The sequence below is a fragment of the Nerophis ophidion genome, linkage group LG19 (genome assembly GCF_033978795.1).
Source record: "Nerophis ophidion isolate RoL-2023_Sa linkage group LG19, RoL_Noph_v1.0, whole genome shotgun sequence".
Lineage (NCBI taxonomy): Eukaryota > Metazoa > Chordata > Actinopteri > Syngnathiformes > Syngnathidae > Nerophis > Nerophis ophidion.
Genome location: NC_084629.1, coordinates 3194928 through 3219506, shown reverse-complemented (window position 1 = coordinate 3219506; position 24579 = coordinate 3194928). Strand labels below are relative to the sequence as shown.

At 42.1% G+C, this 24579-nt stretch overlaps 1 protein-coding gene across 4 annotated transcripts in view; it reads left to right on the top strand.

Moving 5' to 3' along the window:
* Positions 1 to 24579, top strand: part of nr4a2a (nuclear receptor subfamily 4, group A, member 2a) — a 460443-nt gene that overhangs the window by 363945 nt on the left and 71919 nt on the right. For 3 of the 4 annotated variants that reach the window (XR_009802874.1, XM_061878997.1, XM_061878995.1), the window contains exon 5: positions 13724 to 13845. The exons of the other annotated variant lie outside the window; for it this stretch is intronic. The gene's annotated coding sequence lies outside the window, so the exon portion shown is untranslated. The remainder of the gene's footprint in view (positions 1 to 13723; positions 13846 to 24579) is intronic. 4 annotated transcript variants of the gene reach the window in all.

Below are 24579 nucleotides of genomic sequence, written 5' to 3'. Positions count from 1 at the left end.
TTCAATTAATAATGGAGAAGTCAAAGTAGAGAGATAAGCTTTTAGCCTTTAGCCACACAAACACACTGTGTTTCCTTGTTTAAAATTCCCGAAGGTGAAGCTTTACTATGGATCAGAGCGGTCAAGCGAACATGGCAGTTTTAGGTGAGAAAATTGTGGTAATAAGTCAGCTCTTACCGGAGACGTCAGCGGATCTTGCGTCCTGCTGCAACTGCGTGACTTCCCTCAGAGACTCGGGCGTTCAACACACCCGTGGCCACACCCCTCCGACGTTCATGTACTGTATAATCTCACTAAAACAATAGGCCGATAAGGGATTTTCCAGAATTATCCTAGTAAATGTGTCTAAAAACATCTAAATCGCTTCCACTGCAATTGCCTTTTTTTTTTCTTCTTGTCCTTCACTCCAAATTTCCCCATCCACGAATCTTTCATCCTCGCTCAAATTAATGGGGAAATTGTCGCTTTCTCGGTCCGAATCGCTCTCGCTGCTGGTGGCCATGATTGTAAACAATGTTCAGATGTGAGGAGCTCCACAACCCGTGACGTCACGCGCACATCGTCTGCTACTTCCGGTACAGGCAAGGCTTTTTTATTAGCAACCAAAAGTTGCGAACTTTATCCTCGATGTTCTCTACTAAATCCTTTCAGCAAAAATATGGCAATATCGCGAAATGATCAAGTATGACACATAGAATGGACCTGCTATCCCCGTTTGAATAAGAAAATATAAATTTCAGTAGGCCTTTCAGGGTGCTGCTGGGCTAGGTGTGTCAAGTTCAAACACTGATGACATCTATTAATCAGACAAGAAGCAAGGAATTATGCAGAGACATAGTTCAATTTAGCTCATGAGGAGAACGAATGGCGCTGCACACTTAGTTACAGTCCCGCCCTGCGCTCTAAGGTACAGCTCCCGCGTCCCTTTATTTATTCAGGAGTTCCACGGTCAACATCACTGAGGCCGCCCTCTAAAAGGAGCGGTCACATATATCATGCAAATCAAGTCCAGTATGCACAATGCGTGACGGAATGTGCTGGGGGCTTGTGATTGCCTTGTTTCTGCTTCGTCTGCATGCTTACATCTTATCTTCATTGAGGTCATTGAAGTCCTTGGCTGTGTAGCGGGCTAAAACAAAGATAACATCTGCGGCTGAGGCCACCCCTCAGACAAGAAGTTGTCCTTGCACAGATAGAAAACAATGCTGCTTGAGCACAATAGCTAATAACTATAGCAACGGACTTTAAGCAAACTAAAGTTGTGAGATAATATATACATGATTATTCTAACAGTGTGGTTTAGAATTTGAATTACATTATCATGTGTTATGTGATATTTGTTGGACTGATTACTATTTTGTGTCGTCCTTGTAACTAAAAATAATATTTAAAAAAATGAAGTAGATTTGTGAATTATCGCTCAAAAGGAAGACATGAAACAGTCCTTCCATCCTTCTTCTTTGGCTTATCCGAGGTCGGGGTTGCAGGAGCAGCAGCCTAAGTAGGGAAGCCCAGACAAGGTTGCAACATTGTTTGTCGACACTGTCTGCTCTCATTTTCTCGCACATTTCACCCTCTGATGTTCTGCGTACCTACACTGTCTTTACCTGCGGTTCCCACACTAGGTTGCAACATTGTTTGTCAAGACTGTCTGCTCTCATTTTCTCGCACATTTGACCATGTGATGTTTTGTGTACCTATGTTATCTTTACCTGTGGTTCACACACAAGGTTGCAACATTGTTTTGTCAACACTGTCTGTTTTCATTTTCTCGCACATTCGACCCTCTGATGTTCTGTGTACCTACGCTGTCTTTACCTGCAGTTCCCACACAAGGTTGCAACATTGTTTTTGAACACTGTCTGCTCTCATTTTCTTGCACATTTGACCCTCTGATGTTCTGTGTACCTACACTCTCTCTTCAAGCCTAGGCCTACTGTGTGTGTGGGTGGGTGGGTGCGTGTGGTACACAGAACTTCAATTTCCACACCTTATTAGCCTGATATATATTCCTCACAGAAAATGAGCCCAAGTCAGTGAGTCCCAGTTTGAAAAATGTATTAATTGTATCATTTTTCTTTTAACAAAAAATGAAAACGGGTCCCACAGACCCGAACACCCAAAAATGACTGCTGGGGTTGTGCCTCCGGATTTTCACAACCCAAAAAATAGCGCCTCAAGACAGTCGAGGCTGGCTGAACAAGACAGTGAACAGACTCCTTACCAGTGGATCACAGTTCCAAAGCATTCCAGAAGAGCTGGCAGACATCTCCCTTGTTGTTGTGACCAAGAGCCTCTGCTGGCACGTGGCTAATGAAGCGTTGAGCCGACAGCACTAAGGAGCGGGTGATACCGGGGGACAGTGACAGAGACGTAGGGGCCCGGCCGTTAGTTACCTGTAATAGCCCGGGATGACGATGTGTGCCCCGGCACCGGGCTGACAGATGCCGGAGTTCTTCTGATCATCCGTTTTCCGAAGCGCGTCGGTAAAAGGTCCCGTGGCATTGATAACACATTTGGCTCTGACATCAAATTCCTGCCCTATGAAAGAAAACAGCATCAATCACCAGGGGCTATTCATCTCCGGCTGGTGACAAGCCGGATTATTAATTTATCAGCGAACGCCCCAACCCACCCCCCTCTCACCGTAATAGAGTGGCTCCGGTGTGTCCATGGGAGACTTCCCAGGATTGTAATTAATAGGAAACCGACATACCTAATTTCCCTCTTGCCTTGTTTGTGTCACACCCGAGCCCGGTGGCAGTGACTGAGGGAGCCTTTTGAAAATTGCGCAAGGCAAATGTTTGTTAATGCGGTGCTGGCTGTTAAAGGAGCTATACGGTAGGTAATGAGCTTTCAAAAAGAAAAGATGACGTGTTCGGACGAGCAGGTTGAGCGACACGGTGTCCTCGTCTAATTTGACACGAGACACCATACCAAGACACGTTAGGTACACGAGATAATAAGGGACTACACACGAGTGTGGATATGATAAATATTCGTTTGCATGTAAAAAAAAATCCATGACTCTCACTTTTAATACATAAATAAAAAAGACGAAAATGCGGAGTCGTTAACATTTAGCATATGCTAACAAGATGTACTGTAGCAATATCATAATGTTTAATTTTATACCTACAAAAATGTCCTGAAATGGTATATTTCTAACACTTAGCTTGCTACCGTTACATATCCATGACTTTCACTTTCTTCTTAAAGGGGAACATTATCACCAGACCTATGTAAGCGTCAATATATACCTTGATGGTGCAGAAAAAAGACCATGTATTTTTTTAACCGATTTCCGAACTCTAAATGGGTGAATTTTGGCAAATTAAACGCCTTTCTGTTTATCGCTCTGGAGGCGATGACGTCAGAATGTGACGTCGCCGAGGTAATACAGCCACCATTTTTATTTTCAACACATTGTAAACATTGGGTCTCAGCTCTGTTATTTTCAGTTTTTTTGACTATTTTTTGGAACCTTGGAGACATCATGCCTCGTTGGTGTGTTGTCGGAGGGTGTAACAACACTAACAGGGAGGGATTCAAGTTGCACCACTGGCCCGAAGATGCCAAAGTGTCTGCCGCCAGACCCCCATTGAATGTACCAGAGTGTCTCCACATTTGACCGGCGGTGCTAAAGCAGACATGGCACAGAGATGTATGGATAACCTGCAGATGCATTTGCAACGATAAAGTCAACGAAATCGCAAAGGTGAGTTTTGTTGATGTTGACTTATGTGCTAATCAGACATATTTGGTCGCGGCGTGACTGCCAGCTAATCGATGCTAACACGCTACGCTAATCGACGCTAATATGCTATTTACCGGCGGTGCTAAAGCAGACATGGCACAGAGATGTATGGATAACCTTCAGATGCATTTGCAACGATAAAGTCAACGAAATCACAAAGGTGAGTTTTGTTGATTTTGACTGCCAGCTAATCGATGCTAACATGCTATTTATCGGCGGTGCTAAAGCAGACATGGCACAGAGATGTATCGATAACCTGCAGATACATTTGCAACGATAAAGTCAACAAAATCACAAAGGTGAGTTTTGTTGATGTTGACTTAAGTGCTAATCAGACATATTTGGTCGCGGCGTGACTGCCAGCTAATCGATGCTAACACGCTGCGCTAATCGACGCTAATATGCTATTTACCGGCGGTGCTAAAGCAGACGTGGCACAGAGATGTATGGATAACCTGCAGACGCATTTGCAACGATAAAGTCAACGAATTCACAAAGGTGAGTTTTGTTGACGTTGATTGCCAGCTAATCGATGCTAACATGCTACGCTAATCGATGCTAACATGCTATTTACCGGCGGTGCTAAAGCAGACATGGCACAGAGATGTATGGATATCCTGCAGATGCATTTGCAACTATATTACGTTTCCTTCCACCCACATTTAATGCGAAACAAACACTTACCAATCGACGGATTTAAGTTGCTCCAGTGTCACAAGATGCGAAAGTCCTGATTGTTTGGTCCGCACATTTTACCGGCGATGCTAACGCAGCTATTCAGCCATGCTATGGCTATGAATAGCGTCAATAGCTATTTGCTCAATAGCTTCAGTTTCTTCTTCAATACTTTCATACTCCAACCATCCGTTTCAATACATGCGTAATCTGTTGAATCGCTTAAGCCGCTGAAATCCGAGTCTGAATCCGAGCTAATGTCGCTATATCTTGCTGTGGTATTCGCCATTTTTTGTTTACATTGGCAGCACTGTGTGACGTCACAGGGAAATGGATAGTCACATCGCAAATAGCGAAAATCAAGCACTTTAAAGCTTTTTTTAGGGATATTCCGAGACCGGTAAAATTTTGAAAAAAAATACAACAAGCCACTGGGAACTGATTTTTATTGTTTTTAACCCTTTTGAAATTGTGATAATGTTCCCCTTTAATCACTAATCTTACATGTAGCATTAACTCTGCAGGACGAGGAATAGCTAAACATGCTTCACTACACACCGTAACTCACCGGAGTCAAAATTTAAACAATCGCCATTTGGTGGATCGACACCTGAAATCCACTGTAATGATACCAAGTACAGGAGCGTTCCTAGTCGATACTACTATGATTACATCGAGATTTTTTAGCATTGTTTTTTTAAAATTCATATTAGGAAATATGTCCCTGGACACATGAGGACTTTGAATACGACCGATGTATGATCCTGTAACGACTTGGTATCGGATCGATACCCAAATGTGTGGTATCATCCAAAACTAATGTAAAGTATACAAGAAGAGACGAATAAGTGGTAAATACATTTTAACAGAAGTGTAGATAGAACATGTTAAAAGAGAAAGTAAGCAGATATTAATAAATGAACAAGTAGAGTAATAATTATTTTTTTTTACAGTTTGTCCTTAATAATGTTGACAAAATAATAGAATGATAAATGACACAATATGTTACTGCATATGTCAGCAGCTAAATTAGGAGCCTTGTTTGCTTACTTACTACTAAAAGACGAGTTGTCTAGTACAGTATGTTCACTATTTTATTTAAGCACTTAACTCCAATAAAAAACATGTTTAATGTACCCTAAGATTTTTTTGTTAAAATAAAGCCAATAATTAAATTTTTTTGTGGTCCCTTTATTTAGAAAAAGTACCGAAAAGTATCGAAATATATATTTGGTATCGGGACAACACTAGTTGGGTTGAGTTTTTCCTTGCCCTGATGTGGGATCTGAGCCGAGGATGTTCGTCGAGGCTCGTGCAGCCCTTTGAGACACTCGTGACTTAGGACTATATAAGTAAACATTGATTGATATTGCAAAGTTTCATTTTTTTTGCTATTAAAACAACAACAACTTCAAACTGGAAGATAGATCTAAGGATTTAAGCATTGAAAGCAAAAAATAGATTAAAAAAAGTATAAATAATTTAGACTTACTGTTAAGATTTTTATGGCTGGAAAATGTTTTTCGTTGAAAAAATACAAAGGCAGACCAGCAGCAGAAACATTAAAAAAATTAAACTCCACCAGGTTTTTTTGAGTTTTTTTTTTTTAGTTTGTTGTTTCCTTGTGGCCCTGCGATGATGAGGTGGCGACTTGTCCAGAGTGGGGCGGTATAGCTCGGTTGGTAGAGCAGCCGTGCCAGCAACTTGAGGGTTGCAGGTTCGATTCCCGCTTCCGCCATCCTAGTCACTGCCGTTGTGTCCTTGGGCAAGACACTTTACCCACCTGCTCCCAGTGCCACCCACACTGGTTTAAATGCAACTTAGATATTGGGTTTCACTATGTAAAGCGCTTTGAGTCACTAGAGAAAAGCGCTATATAAATATAATTCACTTCACTTCACTACACCGCCTTCCGCCAGATTGTAACTGAGATAGGCACCCAAAGGGAATAAGCAGTAGAAAAATGGATGGATGGATGTTTTCCTGTGTGTAGTGCTTCAGTTCCTGTCATGCGCTTTTATTTTGGTGGCTCTTCCTGTTTTTGCTGGTGTTTCCCTCTACCAGCTTCACGTCTTTCTTGGAGCGCTATTGCCTGCACCTGCTTTGAATTGGCAATCAAGAACATTTCAGTTGTACGGACGCTATGCTTCTTTGTGTGGGGACATTGTTGATTTGTCACGTCATGTACGGACACACGCTGTAAGTTTTTGCTGTCGTCCAGCATTCTGTTTTTCTTCACTTTGCAGCCAGTTCAGATTTACATTTATGTTGTGTGAACACTATCCTTGTGGGGACATTGTTAATTTTTCACGTCATATACGGACACACGCTGTAAGTTTTTGCTGTCGTCCAGCATTCTGTTTTTCTTCACTTTGCAGCCAGTTCAGATTTACAATTAAGTTGTACGGACGCTATCCTTCCTTGTGGGGACATTGTTGATTTTTTTCACGTCATATACGGACACACGCTGTAAGTTTTTGCTGTCGTCCAGCATTTTGTTTTTCTTCACTTTGCAGCCAGTTCAGATTTACATTTATGTTGTGTGAACACTATCCTTGTGGGGGACATTGTTGATTTGTCACGTCATATACGGACACACACAGTAAGTTTTTGCTGTCGTCCAGGATTTTGTTTTTCTTCACTTTGCAGCCAGTTCAGATTTACATTCAAGTTGTGCGGACGCTATCCTTCTTTCTGGGAACATTGTTGATTCGTCATGTCAAGTCCGGACACACACAGTAAGTTTTTGCTGTCGTCCAGCATTTTGTTTTTCTTCACTTTGCAGCCAGTTCAGATTTACATTCAAGTTGTGTGGACGCTATCCTTTTTTGTGGGGACATTGTTGATTTGTCACGTCATATACGGACACACGCTGTAAGTTTTTGCTGTCGTCCAACATTTTTTTTTTCTTCACTTTGCAGCCAGTTCAGATTTACATTTAAGTTGTGCGAACGCTATCCTTGGGGGGGACATTGTTGATTTGTCATGCCATGTACGGACACACGCAGTAAGTTTTTGCTGTCGTCCAGCATTTAGTTTTTCTTCATTTTGCATCCAGTTCAGATTTACATTAAAGTTGTACGGACGCTATCCTTCCTTGTGGGGACATTGTTGATTTTTTCACGTCATATACGGACACACGCAGTAAGTTTTTGCTGTCGTCCAGCATTTTGTTTTTCTTCACTTTGCAGCCAGTTCAGATTTACATTTATGTTGTGTGAACACTATCCTTGTGGGGGACATTGTTGATTTGTCACGTCATATACGGACACACGCAGTAAGTTTTTGCTGTCGTCCAGCATTTTGTTTTTCTTCACTTTGCAGCCAGTTCAGATTTACATTTATGTTGTGTGAACACTATCCTTGTGGGGGACATTGTTGATTTGTCACGTCATATACGGACACACGCAGTAAGTTTTTGCTGTCGTCCAGCATTTTGTTTTTCTTCACTTTGCAGCCAGTTCAGATTTACATTTATGTTGTGTGAACACTATCCTTGTGGGGGACATTGTTGATTTGTCACGTCATATACGGACACACACAGTAAGTTTTTGCTGTCGTCCAGCATTTTGTTTTTCTTCATTTTGCAGCCAGTTCAGATATACATTAAAGTTGTGCGGACGCTATCCTTCCTTTTGGGGACATTGTTGATTTTTTTTCACGTCATATACGGACACACGCTGTAAGTTTTTGCTGTCGTCCAGCATTTTGTTTTTCTTCACTTGGCAGCCAGTTCAGATTTACATTTAAGTTGTGCGGACGCTATCCTTGGGGGGGACATATTTGATATGTCATGCCGTGTACGGACACACGCAGTAAGTTTTTGCTGTCGTCCAGCATTTAGTTTTTCTTCATTTTGCAGCCAGTTCAGATTTACATTCAAGTTGTGTGGACGCTATCCTTTTTTGTGGGGACATTGTTGATTTGTCACGTCATATACGGACACACGCTGTAAGTTTTTGCTGTCGTCCAACATTTTTTTTTTCTTCACTTTGCAGCCAGTTCAGATTTACATTTAAGTTGTGCGAACGCTATCCTTGTGGGGGACATTGTTGATTTGTCACGTCATATACGGACACACGCAGTAAGTTTTTGCTGTCGTCCAGCATTTAGTTTTTCTTCATTTTGCATCCAGTTCAGATTTACATTAAAGTTGTACGGACGCTATCCTTCCTTGTGGGGACATTGTTGATTTTTTCACGTCATATACGGACACACGCAGTAAGTTTTTGCTGTCGTCCAGCATTTTGTTTTTCTTCACTTTGCAGCCAGTTCAGATTTACATTTATGTTGTGTGAACACTATCCTTGTGGGGGACATTGTTGATTTGTCACGTCATATACGGACACACACAGTAAGTTTTTGCTGTCGTCCAGCATTTTGTTTTTCTTCATTTTGCAGCCAGTTCAGATATACATTAAAGTTGTGCGGACGCTATCCTTCCTTTTGGGGACATTGTTGATTTTTTTTCACGTCATATACGGACACACGCTGTAAGTTTTTGCTGTCGTCCAGCATTTTGTTTTTCTTCACTTGGCAGCCAGTTCAGATTTACATTTAAGTTGTGCGGACGCTATCCTTGGGGGGGACATATTTGATATGTCATGCCGTGTACGGACACACGCAGTAAGTTTTTGCTGTCGTCCAGCATTTAGTTTTTCTTCATTTTGCAGCCAGTTCAGATATACATTAAAGTTTTGCGGACGCTATCCTTCCTTGTGGGGACATTGTTGATTTTTTTCACGTCATATACGGACACACGCTGTAAGTTTTTGCTGTCGTCCAGCATTTAGTTTTTGTTCATTTTGCAGCCAGTTCAGATATACATTAAAGTTTTGCGGACGCCATCCTTCCTTGTGGGGACATTGTTGATTTTTTTCACGTCATATACAGACACACGCTGTAAGTTTTTGCTGTCGTCCAGCATTCTGTTTTTCTTCACTTTGCAGCCAGTTCAGATTTGATTACGTTTTGCATAGCCTTCCCTATGCTTCAGTGCCTATTCCTAGCGGGACTTGCCTTTTTGTTCATTTTTATTTTAAACGTTGCATACTTTTTTTTTTTTTTACCTGCGCCCTGTCTCCCGCTGTGCTCTGCATGTTGGGGTCAAGACAAACCGTCCTCGACGCCTTCTGCCACCTGCTGGTTGCCCTGCCAAGCTCTACACGGCAACAAACGCACATTATTTTGCAGATTATATAATTATTGATTTGTGATGGCGACTTGTCCAGGGTGTACACCGCCTTCCGCCCGATTGTAGCTGAGATAGGCTCCAGCACCCCCCTGCAACCCTGAAGGGAATAAGCGGTAGAAAATGCTTGGATGGATGGATTTCTAAAAAAATAATTAGGGAATAAGCGGTAGGAAATGGTTGGATGGAATGTTTGGACCAATTAGGTGAGGTTGCATAATTTCCCACGACACACCAGACAGTATCTCATGGCCCACTAGTGTGCCGCGGCACAGTGGTTGAAAAACACCGCCCTATAACATACAACATTCCCCATATTTAGGGGATCCCTGAGGGTTAGAGTAGCCCCTTCATCTGATATTATTGGTTTAAATGTAACTCAGATATTGGGATTCACTATGTAAAAGCACTTTGAATCACTAGAGAAAAAGTGCTATATAAATATAATTCACTTCAATTCACACTTATTCAATTAAGAGGAAGGTGTACCTAAAGAAAAAGAACGTGTATTTTGAAAGGCGCCCGCCTTCCGCCTGAATTCAGCTGAGATAGGCTCCAGCATCTAACCCTGAAAGGGACAAGCGGTAGAAAATGGACGGGACGGCATTGAGAGGAGCCAGATGAGGTGGTTCGGGCATCTGGTCAGGATCCCACCCAAACGCCTCCCATACTTGCCAACCTTGAGACCTCCGAATTCGGGAGATGGGGGGGCGGGGTTTGGTGGTAGCAGTGGGTGTGTATTGTAGCGTCCGGGAAGAGTTAGTGCTGCAAGGGGTTCTGGGTATTTGTTATGTTGTGTTACGGTGCGGATGTTCTCCCGAAATGTGTTTGTCGTTCTTGTTTGGTGTGGGTTCACAGTGTGGCGCATATTTGTAAGAGTGTTAAAGTTGTTTAGACGGCCACCTTCAGTGTGACCTGTATGGCTGTTGACCAAGTATGCACATAAGTGTGTGTGTGTGTGTATGTAAAAGCTGTATATATTATGAGACTTGGCTGCTGGTATGATGGAAAAGCGGACATGACGACAGGTTGTAGAGGACGCTAAAGGCAGTACACTAAGACACGCCCCCAATGTTGGGGTCCGGGTGAAAATAGGGAGAATGGTTGCCCTGGGAAATTTTCAGGAGGTGCAAGGAAATTTGGGAGTCCCCCGGGAAAATTGGGAGTGTTGGCAAGTATGACACCTCCCTAGGGAGGTGTTTAGGGCACATCCGACCGGTAGGAGGCCACGGGGAAGACCCAGGACACGTTGGGAAGACTATGTCTCTCGGCTAGCCTGGGAACGCCTCGGGATCCCCCGGGAGGAGCTGGACAAAGTGGCTGGGGGAGAGGGAAAGTCTGGGCTTCCCTGCTTAGGCTGCTGCCCCCGCGACCCGACCTCGGATAAGCGGACGAAGATGATGGATGGATGTATGAAAAAAATATTTATTTTATGAATTATTATTTTTTTTAAATGTATTACTACCTACCCTGATCGCACCTCAGCAACCTTTTGTATTATAATTTCTCATACTATAGAAATTAAACTTGTACACAACTAGTAGTAGTAGAGAGAAAGTCGGGGCTTCCCTGCTTAGGCTGCTGCCCCCACGACCAGACCTCGGATAAGCGGAAGAAGATGATGGAGGGATGGATGAAAAAAATATTTATTTAATGAATTATTATTATTACTATTATTATTTTTTTTTTTTTATTACTTCACACCCTAATCGCACCTCAGCAACCTTTTGTATTATAACTTTTTATCTTATATTATAACTTCTCATACTATAGAAACTAAACTTGTACACAACTAGTAGTAGTAGTAGAGGGAAAGTCTGGGCTTCCCTGCTTAGGCTGCTTCCCCCGCGACCCGACCTCGAATAAGTGGAAGAAGATGATGGATGGATGGATGAAAAAAGTATTTATTTTACAAATTTTTATTATTACGTTTTTTTATTTTATTTTATTTTATTACTTCCTACCCTGACCACACCTCAGTAACCTTTTGTATTATTACTTCTCATACAGAAATTAAACTTGTACACAACTAGTAGTAGTAGAGGGAAGTCTGGGCTTCCCTGTTTAGGCTGCTGCCCCCGCGACCCGACCTCGGATAAGCGGAAGAAGATGATGGAGGGATGGATGAAAAAAATATTTATTTAATGAATTATTATTATTACTATTATTATTATTTTTTTTTTTTATTACTTCACACCCTAATCGCACTTCAGCAACCTTTTGTATTATAACTTCTAATACTATAGAAATTAAACTTGTACACAACTAGTAGTAGTAGAGGGAAAGTCTGGGCTTTCCTGCTTAGGCTGCTGCCCCCGCGACCCGACCTCGGATAAGCAGAAGAAGATGATGGATGGATGAAAAAAATATTTATTTTATGACTCATTATTATTATCATTATTATTTTTTTTTTATTATTATTAATCCCTACCTTGACCGCACCTCAACAACCTTTCGTATAGAAACTAAACTTGTACACAAATAGTAGTAGTAGAGGGAAGTCTGGGGTTCCCTGCTTAGGCTGCTGCCCCCGCGTCCCGACCTCGGATAAGCGGAAGAAGATGATGGATGGATGAAAAAAATATTTATTTTATGAATTAATATATTTTTTTATTTTTTTTTTACTCCCTACCCCAGGGGTGTCCTAAGTGCGGTCCGCGGGTCATTTTGTTAACGGCCCCACGGCACATTTTAAAATTACAATTGAAAATAATTAAAAACATAAAAAGTGGTATAAAAGAGCAAACAGGTGAAATGTAACAAGAAATTCTTGCAATGCTTCCTCTTATAACACAAAGCTGCCATGCAGGCTGTTTCTTTCTTCAAAAAATAATAATGAATCAAAATCAATGTCATTTTGAATTATTGACCGATTTAAGGCTTCGATTACGTCACATTAAATAGTCCACTTAGAGATATTTTTTGGGGGAAAATGTTGCATATTTTGTGTTGTGCCATATTTTTTTTGTTTTTTTTAAAGAAAGGCCTAAAACAAACAAACAAACATGAGCAAAAATAAAACTTAAAATTGACGGTTATATCTGAAGTTGATTTTAGGATTATTGTGCTAAAAAGTACACAGTAAAAAAAATACAAACAATTTTTTTTAACACTTTAATAAGTAGGACACTTTTGGATCCCCAATTATTTTAGTGTGATTTGTTTTTAAGTGTCATTGCTCCAAAAATAATAATGAATCAAAATCCAAAATGAAGGCTCCAATTAAATCATCTCAAATATTCCACCTAAAAAAGTTATTGGGTGAAAATATTGCATATTTTGTTTTTTTTTCATTTTTTTCTTCTAATGTTGATCTAGAGATTTAAAACTTGCATAATAATAAAACTTATAATACTGAATAATGACAGATTTTTTTCATTTTTTTTTTACCAAAACCCTTTGGTGTCCCTGGGATCATAACTGAGTGGAGGCCTAAATGTATATTTTTTATTTATATATTGCATTGGTTTTTAAAATAAAAAATATGAAAATGGCCCCCGCTTCCTCTGATTTTTCAGTTTGCGGCCCTCAGTGGAAAAACTTTGGACACCCCTGACCGCACCTCAGCGACCTTTTGTATTATAACTTCTCATACTATAGAAACTAAACTTGTACACAACTAGTAGTAGTAGAGGGAAAGTCTGGGCTTCCCTGCTTAGGCTTAGGCTGCTGCCCCCGCGACCTGACCTCGGATATGCGAAAGAAGATGATGGAGGGATGGATGAAAAAAATATTTATTTTATGAATTATTATTATTATTATTATTTTTATTACTTCACACCCTGATCGCACCTCAGCAACCTTTTGTATTATAACTTCTCATACTATAGAAATTAAACTTGTACACAACTAGTAGTATTAGAGGGAAAGTCTGGGCTTTCCTGCTTAGGCTGCTGCCCCCGCATCCCGACCTCGGATAAGCTGAAGAAGAAGATGGATGGATGAAAAAAATATTTATTTCAAGAATTAATATTATTTATTATTTATTGATGTTTTTTTTACTCCCTACCCCAGGGGTGTCCTAAGTGCGGCCCGCAGGTCATTTTTTAACGAAGCCACAGCACTATAGAAACTAAACTTGTCTGGGCTTCCCTGCTTAGGCTGCTGCCCCCGCGACCCGACCTCGGATAAGCGGAAGACTGGAAATGATGACGGCGGAACTCTTCGCCATATAATCTCTCTCTCCACGGGCGGGGGCCCCTCCTCCTCCGCCACTCTTAAAGTAAGACGTCGCCTTCAAGTGGCGCACTTCCATCTTTTAGGGGGGTGGTGATGTGTTCGAGATCCTCCAAAAAAATCCTGGTTATGCATGATTTTATTCTTTTATTTTTTTTTTTCCTTCATACCTTTATTCTTCCGATGCATGACATTTAAGAGATAAGTAAGGCCATTTGGAGTCGACTAATTCCACCTCTGCAAGATCTGAGGCGGCCTGCTCTGCATCGCTTACGAAATATTAAAAGCCTCCGCGTCGGGCGTGTGGTGGCTGTGTGCAAACGGGTGAGGGGGGGGGGGGGGGGGGTGTGTAGGGCCCCCGGTGTGAGGGGCTCCAGGAAAGAGGGGCTTTTGTTGGATTTACCTGTTATCACATGCCTACAGTGCACTTGGCACGGCCCCCAACCCCCACCCACCCCTCCACCCTGTCTGTGTGGTTCTGCCCTCTTCACTAGGTGCACCACTTCAGTGTAATTAGGTATGGCAGCCCCATACCTGGCAGCGGTGAGGGCGACGGCGAGGTTCATTCGAGCATCGTCGTGTTGTCCTGCAGCGGGGGGACAGGACCGGCGCATGGGGGGGGTGGGGGGGGGGGGTGAGTCACCCCCAGCCTGTGACTGGTGGTACGGAAGTGTGTCGGAACCGATATGTCACATCTGTCCCTGTCACTTTGCATCAGCGCGACGGCTGCTCCGGCCGCACGAGGGAGCGCGCTCAGAGCCGCCCCGGCCCTTTGGCCTGAGTGCGGGCGCACCCCCCCCACCCACCCCCACCTTCCCTATCACCGCCCACCCGTCCCCGCCCCCGACGCGTCTGGCTGCACCCGGGAAAAAATGGGGAGCGGCTGGAAATCAAATCCCGGGGACAACCTGAGGGCACACAAACTGCAGTTTTGGCCGGTTGATTGTGTGGCCCTTGACGAAATGTAGCTTGGGGCCCCATTTGGGTCTTTAAAGGCCTACTGAAAGCCACTACTACCCACCACGCAGTTTGATAGTTTATATATCAATGATGAAATATTAACATTGCAACACACGCCAATACGGCCGGTTTGGTTTGCTAAATTACAATTCTTAAATTTCCCGCGGAGTTCTCTTGTTGAAAATGTCGCGGTTGTAGCGGACATACTAGCTCAGCACCAATTACGGATAAAAGTCGTCTTGTTTCATCGCATAATTACACAGTAATTTGGACATCTGTGTCGCTGAATCTTTTGCAGTTTGTTCAATTAATAATGGAGACGTCAAAGAAGAATGCTGTTGGTGGAAAGCGGTGGATTGCAGCTGCCTTTAGCAACCGAGACACAGCCGGTGTTTCTTTGTTTGTTGTGATGCTTTAACACTTTGGGACGGCGTGGCGCAGTGGGAGAATGGCCGTACGCAACCCGAGGGTCCCTGGTTCAAATCCCACCTAGTACCAACTTCGTCACGTCCGTTGTGTCCTGAGCAAGACACTTGCTCCTGATGGATGCTGGTTGGCGCCTTGCATGGCAGCTCCCTCCATCAATGTGTGAATGGGTAAATGTGGAAGTAGTGTCAAAGCGCTTTGAGTACCTTGAAGGTAGAAAAGCGCTATACAAGTACAACCCATTTATCATTTATTTTTAACATAGAGCGGTCAAGGGAACATTTTTCTCTACGTCAACCAGCAAGTTTTTGGATGGGAACATTTTGATATTAAGTCGGCTCTTACCGGAGACCTCCTCCTGCAGCTCAAAAAGGCAGCTGTGATCTTGGCTCCTCGTCTTCTCTCAGAGACACTGGCGTTCACCGCAGCCATCCGACTTTCAGGTATGACTTTAAAATCTCACTAAAATACTATTAACACAATAAGCAGATAAGGGATTTTCCAGAATTTTCCTAGTAAATTATTCTGAAAATACTTTCCGCGGAGTTTCTTGTTCAAAACGTCATGGAATGATGACGTTATTGGTTGTAGCGGACATACTAGCTCAGCACCAATTCCGGATAAAAGTCGTCTCGTTTCATCGCATAATTACACAGTATTTTGGACATCTGTGTCGCTGAATCTTTTGCAATTTGTTCAATTAATAATGGAGACGTCAAAGAAGAATGCTGTTGATTGGAAAGCGGTGGATTGCAGCTGCCTTTAGCACCGAAACACAGCCGGTGTTTCTTTGTTTGTTGTGAAGCTTTAACACATTGGGACGGCGTGGCGCAGTGGGAGAATGGCCGTACGCAACCCGAGGGTCCCTGGTTCAAATCCCACCTAGTACCAACTTCGTCACGTCCGTTGTGTCCTGAGCAAGACACTTCACCCTTGCTCCTGATGGGTGCTGGTTGGCGCCTTGCATGGCAGCTCCCTCCATCAGTGTGTGAATGGGTAAATGTGGAAGTAGTGTCAAAGCGCTTTGATTACCTTGAAGGTAGAAAAGCGCTATACAAGTACAACCCATTTATCATTTATTTTTAACACAGAGCGGTCAAGCGAACATTTTTCTCTACATCAACCAGCAAGTTTTTGGATGGGAACATTGTGATATTAAGTCGGCTCTAACCGGAGACCTCCTCCTGCAGCTCAAAAAGGCAGCTGTGATCTTGGCTCCTCGGCTTCTCTCAGAGACACTGGCGTTCACCGCAGCCATCCGACTTTCAGGTATGACTTTACAATCTCACTAAAATACTATTAACACAATAAGCAGATAAGGGATTTTCCAGAATTATCCTAGTAAATTATTCTGAAAATACTTTCCGCTGAGTTTCTTGTTGAAAACGTCACGGAATGATGACGTTATTGGTTGTAGCGGACATACTAGCTCAGCACCAATTACAGATAAAAGTCGTCTCGTTTCATCGCATAATTACACAGTAATTTGGACTCTGTGTTGCTGAATCTTTTGCAATTTGTTCAATTAATAATGGAGACGTCAAAGAAGAATGCTGTTGGTGGAAAGCGGTGGATTGCAGCTGCCTTTAGCAACCGAGACACAGCCGGTGTTTCTTTGTTTGTTGTGATGCTTTAACACTTTGGGACGGCGTGGCGCAGTGGGAGAATGGCCGTACGCAACCCGAGGGTCCCTGGTTCAAATCCCACCTAGTACCAACTTCGTCACGTCCGTTGTGTCCTGAGCAAGACACTTCACCCTTGCTCCTGATGGATGCTGGTTGGCGCCTTGCATGGCAGCTCCCTCCATCAGTGTGTGAATGGGTAAATGTGGAAGTAGTGTCAAAGCGCTTTGAGTACCTTGAAGGTAGAAAAGCGCTATACAAGTACAACCCATTTATCATTTATTTTTAACACAGAGCGGTCAAGCGAACATTTTTCTCTACATCAACCAGCAAGTTTTTGGATGGGAACATTGTTGATATTAAGTCGGCTCTTACCGGAGACCTCCTCCTGCAGCTCAAAAAGGCAGCTGTGATCTTGGCTCCTCGGCTTCTCTCAGAGACACTGGCGTTCACCGCAGCCATTCGACTTTCAGGTATGACTTTACAATCTCACTAAAATACTATTAACACAATAAGCAGATAAGTGATTTTCCAGAATTATCCTAGTAAATTATTCTGAAAATACTTTCCGCGGAGTTTCTTGTTGGAAACGTCATGGAATGATGACGTTATTGGTTGTAGCGGACATACTAGCTCAGCGCCAATTCCGGATAAAAGTCGTCTCGTTTCATCGCATAATTACACAGTAATCTGGACATCTGTGTTGCTGAATCTTTTGCAATTTGTTCAATTAATAATGGAGACGTCAAAGAAGAATGCTGTTGGTGGAAAGCGGTGGATTGCAGCTGCCTTTAGCAACCGAGACACAGCCGGTGTTTCTTTGTTTGTTGTGAAGTTTTAACACTTTGGGACGGCGTGGCGCAGTGGGAGAATGGCCGTACGCAACCCGAGGGTCCCTGGTTCAAATCCCACCTAGTACCAACTTCGTCACATCCGTTGTGTCCTGAGCAAGACACTTCACCCTTGCTCCTGATGGATGCTGGTTGGCGCCTTGCATGGCAGCTCCCTCCATCAGTGTGTGAATGGGTAAATGTGGAAGTAGTGTCAAAGCGCTTTGAGTACCTTGAAGGTAGAAAAGCGTTATACAAGTACAACCCATTTATCATTTATTTTCAACACAGAGCGGTCAAGCGAACATTTTTCTCTACATCAACCAGCAAGTTTTTGGATGGGAACATTGTGATATTAAGTCGGCTCTTACCGGAGACCTCCTCCTGCAGCTCAAAAAGGCAGCTGTGATCTTGGCTCCTCGGCTTCTCTCAGAGACACTGGCGTTCACCGCAGCCGTCCGACTTTCAGGTATGACTTTACAATCTCACTAAAATACTATTAACACAATAAGCAGATAAGTGATTTTCCAGAATTATCCTAGTAAATTATTCTGAAAATACTTTCCGCGGAGTTTCTTGTTGGAAACGTCACGGAATGATGACGTTATTTGTTGTAGCGGACATACTAGCTCAGCACCAATTACGGATAAAAGTCGTCTCGTTTCATCGCATAATTACACAGTAATTTGGACATCTGTGTCGCTGAATCTTTTGCAATTTGTTCAATTAATAATGGAGACGTCAAAGAAGAATGCTGTTGATTGGAAAAGGGTGGATTGCAGCTGCCTTTAGCAACCGAGACACAGCCGGTGTTTCTTTGTTTGTTGTGAAGCTTTAACACAGAGCGGTCAAGCGAACATTTTTCTCTACGTCAACCAGCAAGTTTTTGGATAGGAACATTGTTGATATTAAGTCGGCTCTTACCGGAGAGCTCCTCCTGCAGCTCAAAAAGGCAGCTGTGATCTTGGCTCCTCGGCTTCTCTCAGAGACACTGGCGTTCATCGCAGCCATCCGACTTTCAGGTATGACTTTAAAATCTCACTAAAATACTATAAACACAATAAGCAGATAAGGGATTTTCCAGAATTTTCCTAGTAAATTATTCTGAAAATACTTTCCGCGGAGTTTCTTGTTCAAAACGTCATGGAATGATGACGTTATTGGTTGTAGCGGACATACTAGCTCAGCACCAATTCCGGATAAAAGTCGTCTCGTTTCATCGCATAATTACGCAGTAATTTGGACATCTGTGTTGCTGAATCTTTTGCAGTTTGTTCAATTAATAATGGAGACGTCAAAGAAGAATGCTGTTGGTGGAAAGCGGTGGATTGCAGCTGCCTTAGCAACCGAGACACAGCCGGTGTTTCTTTGTTTGTTGTGATGCTTTAACACTTTGGGACGGCGTGGCGCAGTGGGAGAATGGCCGTACGCAACCCGAGGGTCCCTGGTTCAAATCCCACCTAGTACCAACTTCGTCACGTCCGTTGTGTCCTGAGCAAGACACTTCACCCTTGCTCCTGATGGATGCTGGTTGGCGCCTTGCATGGCAGCTCCCTCCATCAGTGTGTGAATGGGTAAATGTGGAAGTAGTGTCAAAGCGCTTTGAGCACCTTGAAGGTAGAAAAGCGCTATACAAGTACAACCCATTTATCATTTATTTTTAACACAGAGCGGTCAAGCGAACATTTTTCTCTACATCAACCAGCAAGTTTTTGGATGGGAACATTGTGATTTTAAGTCGGCTCTTACCGGAGACCTCCTCCTGCAGCTCAAAAAGGCAGCTGTGATCTTGGCTCCTCGGCTTCTCTCAGAGACACTGGCGTTCACCGCAGCCATCCGACTTTCAGGTATGACTTTACAATCTCACTAAAATACTATTAACACAATAAGCACATAAGTGATTTTCCAGAATCATCCTAATAATTATTCTGAAAATACTTTCCGCGGAGTTTCTTGTTGGAAACGTCACGGAATGATGACGTTATTTGTTGTAGCGGACATACTAGCTCAGCACCAATTACGGATAAAAGTCGTCTCGTTTCATCGCATAATTACACAGTAATTTGGACATCTGTGTTGCTGAATCTTTTGCCATTTGTTCAATTAATAATGGAGACGTCAAAGAAGAATGCTGTTGATTGGAAAGCGGTGGATTGCAGCTGCCTTTAGCAACCGAGACACAGCCGGTGTTTCTTTGTTTGTTGAGAAGCTTTAACACAGAGCGGTCAAGCGAACATGTTTCTCTACATCAGGGGTCGGGAACTTTTTTGACTGAGAGAGCCAAGAAGCGAAATATTTTAAAATGTATTTCTGTAGGAGCCATATAATATGTTTTTAACACTGAACACAACAAAACGTGTGCATTTTTAAGTAAGACCAACATTTCTAGAGTATAATAGGGTCTCGTATTCTTCGTAATAACATTGTCATTCTGAAGCTGACTATGGAGGGGTGTGGCCTGCGGGCCTGCAGCGACGCGGGGTGTTGCCAGGATCGGCCTCAAAATAAGCGATAGGTGCGTAAATGGCCCACCTGGGCCTTGTTATCTAATCACCTGTCCCTCTGTCTATAAGTAGCAGCCAGGGGGAGAGACGGGGTTGGGGCTGGAGCCAGAGAGCGAGCGAGAACGAAAGAGAAAAAGACAATTGCTGTAAAGCAACTGAGAGACTTATTGAAAAATAAAACAATATTGTAACCCTGAAACAGGCTCTCATGTCGGTGCTTGGTGGTCTGAAGAACCCCCAGGAGGGCAAGTCCTACACTAACCAATAATAAATAAATTACTTCTTACCCTTAATGCAACTTCTTGAACAAGTGCGGTAGAAAAAAAGGATGGATGGATTCAAATGCATGATCATTATTTTATATTTTGAACGTTATTTTTAACACTGTGATTATAAGTGGAATTATTCATTACTTATCGTGTTAAGCAATGTCAGCTCAGATTTATCCGAGAGCCAGATGCAGTCATCAAAAGAGCCGCATCAGGCTCGCAAGCCATTGATGCTCTACATCAACCAGCAAGTTTTTGAATGGGTAAATTGTGATATTAAGTCGGCTCTTACCGGAGACTTTAGTGGATTATGGGACCTCCTCCTGCAACTCAAAAAGGCAGCTGTGATCTTGGCTCCTCGGCTTCTCTCAGAGACCCTGGCGTTCACCGCAGCCATCCGACTTTCAGGTATGACTTTACAATCTCACTAAAACACTATCAATCAATCAATGTTTATTTATATAGCCCCAAATCACAGATGTCTCAAAGGACTGCACAAATCATTACGACTACAACATCCTCGGAAGAACCCACAAAAGGGCAAGGAAAACTCACACCCAGTGGGCAGGGAGAATTCACATCCAGTGGGACGCCAGTGACAATGCTGACTATGAGAAACCTTGGAGAGGACCTCAGATGTGGGCAACCCCCCCCCTCCAGGGGACCGAAAGCAATGGACGTCGAGCGGGTCTAACATGATACTGTGGAAGTTCAATCCATAGTGGCTCCAACACAGCAGTGAGAGTCCCGTCCACAGGAAACCATCTCAAGCGGATCAGCAGCGTAGAGATGTCCCCAACCGATACAGGCGAGCGGTCCATCCTGGGTCCCGACGAGCGGTCCATCCTGGGTCTCGACTCTGGACAGTCAGTACTTCATCCATGGTCATCGGACCGGACCCCCTCCACAAGGGAGGGGGGGACATAGGAGAAAGAAAAGAAGCGGCAGATCAACTGGTCTAAAAAGGAGGTCTATTTAAAGGCTAGAGTATACAGATGAGTTTTAAGGTGAGACTTAAATGCTTCTACTGAGGTAGCATCTCGAACTGGGAGGGCATTCCAGAGTACTGGAGCCCGAACGGAAAACGCTCTGTAGCCCGCAGACTTTTTTTGAGCTCTAGGAATCACTAATAAGCGGGAGGCTTTTGAACGCAGATTTCTATTAACACAACAAGCAGATAAGGGATCTTCCACAATTATCCTAGTAAATGTGTCTAATTACATCTGAAACGCCGCCTGGAGCCGTCGCCTTTTCTTTTTTTTGTAGTACTTCACTCTAAACGTCCTCATCCATGAATTTTTCATCCTCGTTCAAATTAATGGGGAAATTGTTGCTCTCTTGGTCCGAATAGCTCAAGCTACTGCTGGCCATGATTATAAACAACATGAGGATGTGAGGAGCTCCACAACCCGTGACGTCACGCGCACATTGTCTGCTACTTCCGATTAAGGCAAGGCTTTTTTATTAGCGACCAAAAGTTGCAAACTTTATCGTGGATGTTCTCTACTAAATCATTTCAGCAAAAACTTGGCAATATCGCGAAATGATGAAGTATGACACATAGAATGGACCTGCTATCCCCGTTTAAATAAGAACATCTCATTTCAGTAGGCCTTTAATGTTGACTCACATTTGAAATTGAAGTGCCATCCCATTCCTTTCACTGGAACTAAAGGGGCCAAGCACTTCTCCTAAAAAAAAAAACTAAAAAAAACAACCCCACACCATAATTCCTCCTCCACCAAATTTCACAATCGGCGCAATGCAGTCCGAAATGTAGCGTTCTCCTGGCAACCTCCCAAACCCAGACTGGTCCATCAGATTGCCGGATGGAAAAGCCTGATTTGTCACTCCAGACTTAGGTTATGTATGGCTTGGACCAGGGGGGTCCAAAGTGCGGCCCGAGGGCCATTTGCGGCCCGCAACTATTTGTTTACCGGCCCCCCACACATTCTGGAAATTCTATTGCAAAAATAAAAATGAACACTTAAAAATAGGGAAATGAGGTGAAATCTAACGAGGAAAAGTTGCAATGTTGACATAAATCTGCCATAAAGGCTGTTTTTTTGGGGGGGGCGGTATAGCTCGGTTGGTAGAGTGGCCGTGCCAGCAACTTAAGGGTTGCAGGTTCGATTCCTGCTTCCGCCATCCTAGTCACTGCCGTTGTGTCCTTGGGCAAGACACTTTACCCACCTGCTCCCAGTGCCACCCACACTGGTTTAAATGTAACTTAGATATTGGGTTTCACTATGTAAAGCGCTTTGAGTCACTAGAGAAAAGCGCTATATAAATATAATTCACTTCACTTTCTTTTCTTTCTTTCTTTTTTTGCCATCGCTCAAAAAAAATGACAAAAAAATCTATATTATAATTATTTTCAAGGCTCCAATTACTTCAAGTATTTCACTTTAAAATGTTTTGTGTTGTAAATAATGCATATATTGTGTGGTTGCCATGTAAAAACATCAACATTTTCTTTGACAAAAGAGCATAAAACAAACAAAATATTTCAAATGCAAAATCGATATATTCTGATCCTGTGGTGTAACTTATGTGTTGAAAGTAAAAGAATAACCTAATAAAAATGTATCACTTTATGAGTGGGGCACCCTTTGGCTCCCAAATATATTTATTGGTATTTTATTCATCTTTTCACTGTTATTACTCCAAAAATATAAAGTAATTAAAATCAATGGTGTCCTGCATTATTGATCTTTTAGGGCTTTGATGACTAAATACTGCATATATATATATATATATATATATATATATATATATATATATATATATATATGACTAAATACTGCATATATATATATATATATATATATATATATATATATATGCAGTATTTATTTATATATATATATATATATATATATATGCAGTATTTAGTAATCAAAGAAAAATATATATGTATAAATACATATACATACATATATATATATATATATATAAATAACTTTCAGTTGTACACTTGCAAATTGACACGCTAACACCAAGATAGCACCATGTACAATATCCACGATTTTTAGTTCTATACCTCGAAAAATGACTGAAGTACTAGCATCTTATCACTTAACATATGCTATATAGATAGCACCATGTCGCAATACCCTTAACTTATTAGTTTTATACCTACAAGTTGACTAAAATACTAGCACGCTAACATCAAGATAGCACCAAGTAACAATATCCACGATTTTTAGTTCTATACTTCGGAAAATGACTGAAATACTAGCTTGCTAACACTTAACATATGTTACCAAGCCAGCACTATGTACAAATATCAATGACTTTTAGTTGTATACATAAAACAATACTTAAAATACTAGTATGCTAACTCTTTAGATATGCTACCATAATAGTTCCATATAACAATGTCCATAATTTATAGTTGTATACCTGAAAATAGCTAAAATGCTAGCATCCTAACACTTAACATAGGCTAACCAGATAGCACCATGTCACAATAGCCAGAACTTTTACTTCTACACCTAGAAAGTGACTAAAATACCAGCACGCTAACATCAAGATAGCACCATGTAACAATATCCACCAGTTTTAGTTCTATACCACGGAAAATGACTGAAGTACGAGCAAGCTAACACTTAACATATGCTAGCAAGATAGTTCCATCTACCAATATCGATTACTTTTAGTTGTATACATAAAACAAGACTTAAAATACTAGTATGCTAACTCTTTACATATGCTACCAAGATAGTTCCATGTAACAATGTCCATAATTTATAGTTGTATACCTGAAAATAGCTAAAATGCTAGCATCCTAACACTTAGCATATACTATCTAGATAGCACCATGTCACAATAGCCATAACTTTTACTCCTACACCTAGAAAGTGACTAAAATACCAGCAAGCTAACATCAAGATAGCACCATGTAACAATATCCACGAGTTTTAGTCTATACCTCGGAAAATGACTGAAGTACGAGCATGCCAACATTCAACATATGCTAGCAAGATAGTTCCTTGTACCAATATCAATTACTTTTAGTTGTATACATAAAAGAAGACAAAAAATACTAGTATGCTAACTCTTTACATATGCTACCAAGATAGATCCATGTAACAATGTCCATAATTTATAGTTGTATACCTGAAAATAGCTAAAATGCTAGCATCCTAACACTTAGCATATGCTAT